The 13224-nt window shown below is 34.8% G+C and overlaps 1 long non-coding RNA gene across 3 annotated transcripts in view; it reads left to right on the plus strand.

Annotated features, from left to right (window-relative positions):
- The window catches only part of LOC143255634 (uncharacterized), a 62829-nt gene that overhangs the window by 4093 nt on the left and 45512 nt on the right, over positions 1-13224 (plus strand). Inside the window, exon 1 of one of the 3 annotated variants that reach the window (XR_013030767.1) lies at positions 11876-12139. The exons of the other annotated variants lie outside the window; for them this stretch is intronic. This is a non-coding gene — a long non-coding RNA (uncharacterized LOC143255634). Of the gene's footprint in view, positions 1-11875; positions 12140-13224 lie in introns of those variants that run through there. 3 annotated transcript variants of the gene reach the window in all.

Raw genomic sequence — 13224 nt, forward strand, 5'->3', positions numbered from 1 at the left:
TAGCGAAGCCAATCTATTTTAACCTTTTCTCCATTCAGTTACTTACGATGAAAAATTCTTTGAGATTACCATTTATACTTGTTACTCAGAATCAGTTTTATATGTGCATCGAAATCGGCATCCGTTTACGGGTTATTTCTGATGCACAAACAAAATCTCTCCATTTCACGAGAAACTCGTGTCCGTGTTCGAATGTTGTCATCCTTGCAATAATCGACTTCTGTCTGTTGATGGGGATTCGATTCCCCTGGGTGGACTCGGCGGATACCCCGATGTCGCTTTGCTATAAGAAAACACACACACATACACTCTCTCTCTCTCTTTTGATGGGGCTCGATTCAACTTGATTAAATCATTAAAGTCCCGATTAGCAGTTATGTTTTAGGCATTTTCTGATTGAAGGCAAAGGCTTGATTTGATATAATGAGGTTGGATATTATTAGCAACAAGAAATTTTTGTCTACATTGTTGTTTCCACTGTTTTAACAAGCGTGAGTTTTGGTACTAGAGGATGAAACCCATAAATCTGTGAGATTCCTTGTTTCAGCTGCTATTTTCTCAATTTCCTTTCTCTTTTTTCTATGACTTTAAGATTTCCCAACCATTCTTGTGTTTGTACATCTGTATAATAGATTAGAAGAATACTTAATAAACAATATTTGTGTGCAAGTATAAGCGTATTTTTGTCTGTATGCGTGTAAGAGAGAGAGAGATGTTGAAACAAGCTACATGATAATTTTATAACAAATGTTCACAAATCATTTTCTGTACTTAACTCAGAAATTTCAAATATTTTGCCTGAATGACTTGTATTCTATACCTTCCAATTAATGAAGCTTGTCATGTTGTGAACAAATTACTTACAGCTGGTATGTAGGGCAGCGTAGTTCCACAAGTAATTATGTATCTTTTACGGAATGACATTGCAAGTTATTTTCAAGAAAGACAAAAAATATCGATACTATATATCATAAAAGCTTAAATACCATTACCTATCTTTTCAGTGGTGAATGAACTATTTTCTTGAATAAAATACGATGTCTTTAAGAATGACGAATCGAAAGATAATTTTTCAGTCTATCCATATTTTAGGCCTAACTCTTGATAATATAAAAACAGTATGTTGGGCGCAAGCCACGGAAGAAGCCTGGATAAGAACGTCATAAAAATGTAGGGCGAATAAATTTTTAATGATTTTAACCCGTCGTTCTATTGATGTGACTTTATCTAACCTCACTTAGACCGAGCACACTTGCATTACAAATTGTATGCAAATAAGCTAGGTCAGCGCAGGGATACATCTAGTAATACTATTCGGAGGAATGCCAATAAATGTATGCACTCTACATCGCATAATAGGCTTACCCACGCCACACATATGCTCTCTCGCTTTAAAAAATAATTAGACTCAGTGGGATGATTTTTACTGAGCATTTTCCTCAAGAAATTGAAGACAAGTTTGTTTGTTGTTCTTGTTTTTATAAGAGAACTTTTTTGAACCCAGGCCTGAGGCTATATTCCCACCTTAATCCACCCTGATGATAATTCCCTTTTCTCAACTTCCATCCCTCGGTGGGACAGCGGTAAATCTACGGATTTGTTTGTTGTTTGTTTGGGAATTTCGCACAAAGCTACTCGAGGGCTATCTGTGCTAGCCGTCCCTAATTTAGCAGTGTAAGACTAGAGGGAAGGCAGCTAGTCATCACCACCCACCGCCAACTCTTGGGCTACTCTTTACCAACGAATAGTGGGATTGACCGTCACATTATACACCCCCACGGCTGGGAGGGCGAGCATGTTTAGCGCGACGCGGGCGCGAACCCACGACCCTCGGATTTGTAACGTCAAAATCAGGGGTTCAATTCTATTCGGTGGACGCAGCAGACAGGTGTGGGTTTGCTATAAACACAAACATATACATAAGTTCCATCAACTGATAATGCGAAAAAACAGGAAATAATAATCCATTATATTATTTTTAATACTAAAATAATCAATTGAGGAAATATTTTTAAAAGTAAACATTTATTGACTTACATTTCACTTTGATAATGTCATAACTCTTGAGTTAAAAAATTATTCAATTCACACACACACACACATATATATTTCTATTAATACAGGCATATAAAATAGTCTTTTTTCTGGATTTTACGAAGAGGTGGTTAATATAGAGATATTCTTAAAAATAACTAATTTCTCTTTTCATTTGATACGTAATACTTTAAAAGAGTATTTAGAGGATTGATAAAATGCACGCATATCGTAGGTTTTCCATAAACTTTGGCCCGACAAGGCCAGGTGGTTAAGGCGCTCGAGTCGTAATCTGAGGGTCGTTGGTTCGAATTCCCATGGGGGCACTATGATGTCATGGTCAATCTCACTATTCCTTGGTAAAATAGTAGCCCAAGAGTTGTCGGTGGGTGGTGATGACTAGCTGCCTTCCCTCTGGTCTAACAGTGCTAAATTAGGGACAGCTAGTACAGATAGCTTTCACGTAGCTTTGCGCGAAGTTCAAACAAAACAAACCATATACTTTTATGACGTAGAAGTTCTTCGTATTTTTCTATCGTTTAGTTTTGTGCTGTAATAGCAACAAAACGTGATCCAGAAGGTTGTAAAGATGACTCTATTCCACTTGCTTTGTCTTTTGAAGTAGATAATGTCTGTTTCCATCCAAAAGGATAGTACAATAATATACAGCATACAGGCTGAAAGTATTAGTACTATGATATTCTTGGTTGATCATTGTCTAACTAGTACAGCCAACCAATGTTGTGAAAGAGCAAAGGCTACGAGATCGCTATTTCGATTACACAAAAAAAAAAATGAAATTTTCTGATGATCAGGCTTTTTTTTTTTTTTTGTTTAAACCAATTCTACTAAAATATCGCGATTAAAAGATTATACTTGAAAACCATCGTTCCTAGTTCAATGAAAAAAAACAAACTGTAAAGCTAAACACACTCCACTAGGATCGACTATGATTGTATCCATGCCAGTATGCACATTCTACTTTGTTTGAACAAAACAGTTAAAAGTTTGCTCATTTGTTCTGATTTATTCAATCTCATTGTTTTATACTTAAATAAATTAAGCCAAATTTTCAAATGAAAAACACTCTTTTTATTTCTTGATTGAATATCTTGTTATTAGTGGGATTACCTATTTAAATCTTGCTGGAAGTTCGATTTTACTTGAAAATACCGCAAGTGAATAAGAAGGAAACAATTTGGTGCCATAGTATCAATATTTATTGAAGTTTCTAAAATGATAATGTGTGTACTAACCCTTGTATGGTCTCTCGATTTTAAAGAGTTTTAAAGAATGATTCTTACGAAAAAATATTTTCTAGACAAAACAGTGCTATGACTGATAGGGATAGTTAACTATGCCAGAAAGGTGTCGTATAGCAAAGATGTCGAGTCTGGAAGTACTTTCCTGATCATAGGACTTTTGCAAAGCTGCTATAGTCCATAAAATCTATATGTTTTCAGGTGCTTTCTCAAAAAGATTGCTAGCATCTTGTACTCTCGGTCTACTTAAGTAAATGGTACCTCTGAGGATCAGTCTTGGTGAAAGTGAAGTGCAGATAACTGAGGCTGACCAAAATTTAATAGTGCCTGGTGAGTTAGAGACTGTATGTGTAAGTTCCAGATCACTGCTAATCACAGTAAAACATCCTTAGCTCTGGTCAAAACCAATGGCAATTTGTGGCTAAAACTAGACATGCTGTTGGTGTATGATTTTTGCCAGTCAGAATTATCTTCTCAGCAGATGAGACAACAGACACCCACAGGTGAAGACAGTGACCCAGGCGGTGATATACCTTTCAGGATGGAAAGGTTTCTTGTGGTTAGCTTATCCTATAGCTCTGGATCAGGGTTTCAGAGTCTCTGTGAATAGGTTCCATCAAAATTGTGGAAAATGGTAACATTTGTATCTCTCAGGATTATGTAAGGGAGAAACTTTGGCCAGACACTCAGAGTCCTACGAGTAAAACCAAGCAGATCATATCCCCGATGTTTAAGGGAACATCAAATGAAAATGGATGATAAAAATTGAGCTGTCTCAGAAAAGCAGAGCTAAAAGTGATTTTCACATGACAGACGGTCTATGTGAATTCTCCATCATTACATTTTGTCTGTGTAATGCATCATCTACTTCTTAGTGGCTGATTGAATATTACAATCAAGGGACTGCAATGGAGCGGTATCTTGTTTACATCAAAGATGTATTGGAGTTTGTCTAAGCTTTTGAGTTTGTATCTGAGAACTAGAAGATGGTATTCAGTACATATGAAAGGCAAATTTGAAAATCAAACTGAGAAAATGTTTGTTCATGCAAACAGAAGTAGACGTTCTTTGTTGCACAATAGAAAAATATGAAGGCTTGATGAATTGACTAAAATAGATCTAGTGAGAATTCTACAGTTTCTTTTTTACATCATACTGTAGACGTTTTTTTGTTAGCTTCTTGAAGTTAGCAGAACCATTGACAACACTCATAAAAATGAAAACACAGTGTGGATAGCGCTAGAAATCTGATGAAGCATTTCAATTACTAAAGACTGCTTTAGTACATTCTGTAGAATTTGTCTATCCTATTCAAGACTCAGAGTTTTGCTGGACAATGAAAGCAGCGACAAAAGAATTAGAAGAGTGTTATCAAAGTCGCACAATGAAGAACAACATAAAATTACATATTCTCGTAATACACTCGTGGCTCCCAAATGCAGATACTGCACAATTAAAATAAATATCTTTTTCGTGGTTGTCTTCATAAAGTTCTATTACCACTACTTGTATGGTAGAAAGTTTTTTGTGTGGGTGGACCATGTTTTGCTAAAATGGTTAACGAACATTTATAAATATTGAGGGAATGATAATACACTGAATAACAACGTTGCAACAATATGACTTTGTCATAGTTCATTGCTTAGGTTCACACAATGAAAACTCAATTAGACTATATTGTTGCACAGTGTAACCTTGTTTGTTCGTGAAATATACTAACCCTGAACACAGTGTAAGTGCTGAAATCATGAAAATTTCAACTATAGTGAAAGTTAACCTTGAAGCATACGACTCCACTGAAGAATGGATGTCAAAGTTCTGTTTCTAAAGCTCCAGGATTAGCAGTTCAAGACTCCTGATCTAGTACAGATATTTCTTGATATACAGCATAGTCAAATCCAACCAACAACACGTGGAAACATTTACAAGTACTGAATCATTGTTATTAGCCTATGAGGTGTAGTGCTCAAAAAGTGCTGCAGCCAGTAGTTTATAGAGCTCTGTAGAATAAATACTCTGAACTTTGCACAAAGGTATATCACACACTTGCACTAACATTAGACATTTCTTATTCTACTTGTGAAATACCCAGTAATTGTATATGCTTTATAGTGTGTGCCGACCAGAGAAAAATCTGGCTGAGACAGAGTAAACTGCAATAGAGATTTGTTGGATATCCTCTGTAGCTCTGTATTTTGTTGGTTTAGTCATCATCAGTTATTTCGCAAAATGGTTTGACGCTTATGCACTGATTTATATGCCAACACAAACTGTTATGGATATATTAGCCAAGAACTGGATAGTGTGATTAGAAGCACCTGAATAAATCAACACTGAAAAGAGATATAACTTCAACAACCAACTGTTTGCTGACTTGTGCAAACGGTTTGGTACTAGTACTTCAACTTATCATACCGAATCTGATGGTTTAGCATAAGGGGTAATACAGACTACCAAGAGATGCTTTTGAAGTTTGTTAACCCCGGTGCAACTGTGTGAAATGAATGCGTGTCCTACGTGGTGATGGCATGTATGAATTACATTTTGCAACTACTACTTAATTATAGAAGCTAAGATAGTCATGTAGTTGGAAGGCTACTGACTAAAAGAATGTTACGATCCCTTGCATTCCAAGACATTGAGTGGTATTGGAAGCACAGTATATGTGATACATTGTAGAATTATTGCTGTGTCATGACAGTTCGCTTAGTGACTTCTCTACACAATAATAAACTGAAAGGAGGTCGAATTCATTGCTTTCCAAGCTACTGATTGATATTAATGTGCAATGTATGAACTATATTGTAGGAGATTCACCCGATTATTGAGAGTTAGGACAATCATGTGAGTGAAAAGTTAGTATTTGAAAGGGCGTATCGATCCCTTACTCTAACAGATATTGGATGAATTTTCTGTGAAATGTAATTCGATGTTTTGAAAAAAAATCATACAATTACCTTGGTTAAGTAGTGAAAAGTTTGCAGAGTATTAATAACTAGTAATTACTACATTTTTTATCTTTTTTTATGGAAAATATGTATGATCTACAATCAACGAGGAAGTCCAGTGTTATTGAGTGTGTGTTAGAGTGAGGTAGTAACAGCACGTTTTAATTTTGATAAACAGACTTTTGCTTAAAATATTGATTCATCTAAATTTTACCAAGGATTATTTGTTTCTTGAAGTTTGAAATAGAAATGAATTGAATTGGGCGGTCTTTAAATAACACTACCATTGTTACCAAGTGTAGTGTGACTTTGTTATGTCGGTTGAACATTACAAAGCTATTTACGCAGTAACCAGAGGCTAGTTTTATAAGCTATTAGAATAGTTGGAAAAGCATAATGATGGCACAGGTATAATATGGCATTATACATATGTAAACAAACGTGTGTGTCTGTCGAAAATATTACATAACGTTCTTCATAGGTGTTTTAAACGAATTATAACCAATGAAGCAATCACATACATACAAAAATGTCGATAAATGATAAGAAAATGTGAAGGAAACAAAAATAAAAGAATTAATGCATGGAGATAAAGAATTTGATCTCGATGTAAAGAACTGACGAATAACTTTAAAAATATTATTGGAAGATAAGGCATACCTGTAAACTTCACAAATGTCAAAATAATATTAACGTGCTTATTGACCATACCATAAGTTTAAAAGTGATTAGTTTTAAAGTTAAATTTAAATGTTGGTTTTAAGGACAAGTCTGTTAGAAAGAAAGGAAGAAATGTGTGATATGAAGGTATACCATATTTTTTATTTGCTATAGCGATATATAAATAATTGTTTACACTTTTCATTTCTTTAGCTTCCATGGTGGTGAAAAAATGGTCTCAAAATTGTTCAGGTTACTTTGTTCTAGTTTCTTTGTTTTCATTTTCTGTAGTATATAATGTACATTCTGCTCGAGAAGATGTTGTAATGTATAGCATCCTGCTTGAAAACACTAGCACTGTAATAGCCTTTGCTCACCAGTTGAAATTATTGAAACAATACAGCCGACCAATGTTGTAGGAGAACAAGGGTCACGAGGTGATGCTGTCGATTTATCTTTCTCTTGATTGGTATTTAGGTCTTATAGAGTTATACAATACCAAGGAGCGGACAGGTCTGGAGTTCGTCAACTCCCAGAGGGCGATGGATTGTTTGTTTATAATTAAGCATAAAGCTACTCAATTGGGTATGTGTGCTCTGTCTACCACGGCTATCGAAATCCGGATTCTTGCGCTGTAATTACGCAGACCATACCGCTGTGCCACTGGGAAGCAAGGGCGGTGGAGAACCGGGAAAGATGGATGAAAGCAAAATCGTTAGTGGTTTCCTAGCGATCCCAAGGACAAAGTGAAGAGAAGTGAGACCTGGGAAGGTCAGCTATATTTGATCGCTTCCTTCTGTGCTGTCTGGGACCCGGCACGGCCAGGTGGTTAGTGTGCTCCACTCGCAATCTGAGGATCACGGATTCGAATTCCCCTCACACCAAATATGCTTACTCTTTCAGCCGTAGGGATATTAGTATGTGAAGAGCAATCACAGTATTCGAGTCGGCAGTGGGTCATGATGACTAACTGCCTTCCCCCTCGTCTTTCACTGTTAAATTAGGGACAGTTAACGCAGATAGCCCCCGTGTAACATTGCGCAAAATTCACAAAGCAAACAAATAAACCAGGCTGACTGAAATTCAGGCACGCTATCTTTAGCTAGTTCAACTAGATGTTCGAGAGAATATCATTCTTGAAAACCATTGTGCGTACTTTAACGTAACTCGATCATGAAAGAAAGAAAGAAAGAAAGTTGCTACATTAAAGACAATATTCTGTAACACAACACTATTACGTCATATATAAATTTATCTACCTAAGATGTAACCATGACTATGTGAGCTTAAAAATTCGTTATTTGAATTCAAAGATTAAGTAACATACGCAATATGTTCTAGTACTCAGTCAGCTGTTTCTCGATAGTTTGCAGAATATTTTTATTTTTTTTCTACTGCCCAAAGTTCCAACATTCTGGAAAGCGTATCAAATGAAAAACAATGCTAAGAACCAAAGAAACGCTCTGAATTCACAAGATACGTCCAATTTTTAGTATATTTTATATTTTATCATAATATCGATTCTGAACAACACAACCTGTAAGCCATCAGCCTTAACGCCACACCTTAAAAACGTGAGTAATGCTGCATTTTTTTTAATAGAACTATCAAACACATTTTGAAACTTGTTGATAAAAACGTTTTCCGTATATTTAAATTACTATAATGCATTTCCAGTAATAACATGTATTTAAACTACAAGTATAGTGTTTTTCCAATATTAATGGAAGAGTATTAAATTTGAATTGTAACCAAGCCCAGAAACAACACATCTATTAATATATATTAATGTGTATATATACGTGTTGGTCGTGGAATCCAAACTCCTCTCTAATCATACTTGCTCTTTCAACCATGGGGTCGTTATGATTTGTTTATAAATACCCCTATTTGTTGAGAAAGGAGTGACTCAAGAATTGGCGGTAGGTGGTATTGATTAGCTGCCTTACCTCTAATCTGTCACTTCAAAATTTGGTTTGATTTGTATGAATTTTGCCCAAAGCTACGCGACGAATATCTGGGCTAGCCGTCCCTAATTTACCAGCTAAGGACCGCCAACACTTGGGCTACTTTTTATTGGCGAATAATGTGATTCGTTATCATATTATAACGTCCTCACGGCTAAAAGAGGCAGTCATGTTTGGTTGGAGATGAACCCACCACTCTCAAATTATGAGTAAAGCGCCCTAACCACATGGCTATACCTACCCTTTCAAAATTAGGGACCACTAATGCAGATAGCTTTTGAGTAGCTTAGAATGAAAATTCAATAACGAAACAAGTTCAATAGATTTGGTTATAAGAAAGAGATAAATTAAAATATAATGTTTACGAACATTTCGTGTGTACATGCTACGCATAATAATGCAGAAATTTATACCTATGAACCAGAAAATAATGTCGACATGATTTATTTGAACTCTACTGCGTATTGGTCCTATAGTAAGTCTAGATTTTGGAGCTAGCAAACCCGGTTTGAATTCGCGCGATACCACTGCATATTTCCTTCACTTTCAGTTTTAGGTGCGTCAAAACTCTGCAGTGCTATTTCCATTACAGCTATGTAATTAAATTATACCAGTTTTACAACTGTAAAAGTAATTATTTCAAGTTATAAAACACTTTTACTCAGAATGTGACAAAACCTGTTGAAATCTGTCACTGTAAGTTTAAGAATTGTTAAAAGCTGTCGTTAATAAAAAGAATTAGTCTGTTAGAATTTCAAAAAAACTGTTACTTATAAGTTTTTCTTAAAAATTACAACATTATTGTCTTTACGACACAGCTGTTTAAATATAATTTTAAAAATTTTTCACTTTATTAATCAAAATTCTTAAAGCCTACCTTGTCTAAATATCTGTTTAATTTTAAGAATCACTCAAAATTGTTAACTATCAAAACACATTAGTTTAACTTATATTATGTCTTTCTGAGAGTACAGTTAGCCATGTAATGGAAGTTTAATGATTTACACTTTCATAATATAAAAACTGCTTTCATTTATTTACTTATTTTAAAAACAATGCTCAAATTTACGGCCACGTTATAAATAATTTGAAACTCAATATTTCAAGGATTCATTGTTCATATTCCTTTTATGGAAGTTCTCCTCAACGAATGAGGACATAACTTTTCAATAAATCTGAATGAAAGCATTTAAACCATGTATATTTTTCACTCGTGAACTTTTTGTCGGGACTGACTGTCATTCTTATAACACACCTACAGCCTAAAATGAGGGAAACAGTTTAAAATATAACATAAATTCGAATCTGGCTTACAGTGCGATGATTTCTAATAAAATAATACTTTTAGTATATGAAATATAATAACATAATATTAAATTAATTCAGACCAGACGGAATCCAGCAAACAGAATCAAACTACCTGTCATCCATTTCTCTGATTTCCTTCTTTATAGTTAATAATTCAAAATTAGGGATGGTGGCAAATATCCTAAACAGTTTTGCCATAAATACAAATATCATAATATATTTTAAATTATATAATTGAAATGCAATCGTTGGGAAAGTCATAGTAATTAGTAAGAAGAGAAAGAGATTGTATAAGGCGTGTGTTACGGTTTCTAAAAGGTATTAATGGTACTGTGTAAGCTCTGAGGGAATCACTCTTGATGGCTCGGTAATTTTCATCAATTATAAACGTCTTATTTCTTGGTTTATATATTAATTATAGTAGTAGCATTCCAAGCTAAACCTACACACTGCTAATCACTGTTTATTTTCGTTAGTTTACAATTTTTTTGAAAGTTTTTTAAATTCCAAACTTAAAGTAAACGAACTTGCAAGCATCGTTTATACTCGATTCATGTCATCCTAAGAGGTTCAGTTAGTAACTCAATCTGTTGAGTAAACTTGCCTACGCGTTTCTATTAATAAACTATTTCGAAACACTTAAATCGAACACGCTTCTTACTTGCTACCGTAAATCAGGAACCGTCGTTATTTTTGACATCAGCTCCTGTTTAATTTCACTGTCAGCAAAAAACATTTTTTTTGTTTACTTTTGTTTTTTAGTAATAAAGTTACATCGACAATGAACTTAACTTATGCAACGAATCATCGTCTTTTACTTGAACAGTAGTTATACATTACTAAACGAAACTTTAACGACACAAATTTAAAAGAGAGAAAGAGTGTTTGTGTGTGTGTTTTTCGTATAGCAAAGCCACAAAGGGCTATCTGCTGAGCCCACCGAGGGGAATCGAACCCCTGATTTTAGCGTTGTAAATGAGAGAGAGAGAAATAACATAATAACAACATTTCTTGTAGACTCCTCTTCCCGTGGCCAAGCGTGTTAAGGCGTGCGACTCGTAATCTGAGGGTCGCGGGTTCGCATCCCGGTCGCGCCAAACATGCTCGCCCTTTCAGCCGTGGGGTCGTTATAATGTGACGGTCAATCCCACTATTCATTGGTAAAAGAGTAGCCCAAGAGTTGGCGGTGGGTAGTGATGACTAGCTGCCTTCCCTCTAGTCTTACACTGCTAAATTAGGGACGGCTAGCACAGATAGCCCTCGAGTAGCTTTGTGCGAAATTCCAAAACAAACAAACTTCCCGTTTAATAGACGTAACTTTCTAGTACGCAAAAACATTTAGAAAGATTTTAACAAAAACGATTCTGAAATAAATCAGTCGAATAAAATAAAGATCATACAGAGCATTTTGCTGTTTTTAATTTTGCGCGATGTTTCTATTCTTAAACGAACATAAAAAGTTCATTGAAATATCAAAGAAAAGTTTGCTTATCATTCATGTCTTTAACAATGTCTGACTTTCAGCTATCTAACTGAATATTTTGTATAATCCAAAATAAGTCTTTCTATGCTGAATTTCAGTGATAATGTTAGGAAAGAAATTAAATATTCAAGTAGTCAGAAAACGTATCTTTTGATTTTGTTATGTGGCATAAAAGTTGGATTGGGCGTGACTTATAGACAGCGTGTTGAAGAATTGGGCTTCGAAACGTGATAGCTTTGAACACATTCCATACTTTCAATGTTGGTGCGTTATAAAAGTGACTCTCAATCCCGTTATTCAGTTCAAAAAGCCTTAACAGAGTAATTGTGGCGGTGGGTGTTGCTGACTGGCTGCTTTTTCTCTGGTCAGTAGTTAAAAGTAATGGATGGTTGTGTCTGATCCTGAGAGATGTCCTGCTCTGGCTGCATGGGAATGAACTTTTGTGTCATTGAGGCGGAAAATTCCAATGAAATAAAGGTAATTTCATAAAGTGTTTCTTGTTTTTAAAAATTTCAGACTGCCAGACCTTATTTATTGTAAAGCTATTTGATTACATCGATGTGCTTCTTTTCTAGTTCGTAATCTAAGTTCATTATATTAATATTCAATATTTATTCTGACATTGATGTTGTTTAATACCCCAGTCACGTTTTGTTGCGTGTATAACTAAATCACTTCATTCGAATCGCATTGATGTGAACCCTAAATCTAAATGTGCAATGTTTTGTATTTCTATCTTAATAAAAATTAAATAAATAATTTTTTTATATTATTTTCTTTCAAATTTGATTTCAATCAAAAGTTAAAATGCAAAGCAGCGTAAGATACCGACATCACAACCCGAAATCCAGATATAAAACTTAACACTTGTCATAAGACATTAGCATTAGAATTATTATGACTAATGTCTTATGACAAGAATTAATTAATTTTTATATTATTATGGATTATGATACTGTTGTAAGCTATATTTTTAATATTCCAATTTAGATGTCAGCTAAACGTAGTCCTAGAAAGTTCAAGATAACGTCAAGAATAGTAGCTTCGACTAATATCAAAATAACCCTACGTTCTTTATAAATATGAGTAGGCAGTGAACTATATATTGATAAGATATGGAGCAATGGTTTAAAAAATTCAAAGAAGTATTCGATGTGTGAAAGATCGGGAAGTTTTTGATCAAGTATGATAAGTAAGCGTTATTAGTAAATTAGGCGTGAAGTAGTTTCAAAGTTTGTTTGTGAACTTACCTCTATAATTTACGTCAATGTGTGGATAGCCAATAGCAACCGTTATTGAAGAAAAAAAATTAATTCGTTATCGTTAAGAGGACTGAACTTTGCTATCTTTTAGAAGATTATTCAGAAGATAGCAAATGAATTATTCTAGACATTTATCTTTGTTTGCGTAGAAAGTCACACCCCACTGATTCAGCGTTAAGTCTACGGATTTACAAGGCTAAAATCAGGGGGGTTCGATTCCCCTCGACAGATAGCCCAATGTGGTTTTGCTATAAGAAAACACACGCACAGAAAGTCAAATTTAAAAGAAAGTTTGAGCCT

Source organism: Tachypleus tridentatus, chromosome 7 (assembly GCF_004210375.1).
Source record: "Tachypleus tridentatus isolate NWPU-2018 chromosome 7, ASM421037v1, whole genome shotgun sequence".
NCBI lineage: Eukaryota > Metazoa > Arthropoda > Merostomata > Xiphosura > Limulidae > Tachypleus > Tachypleus tridentatus.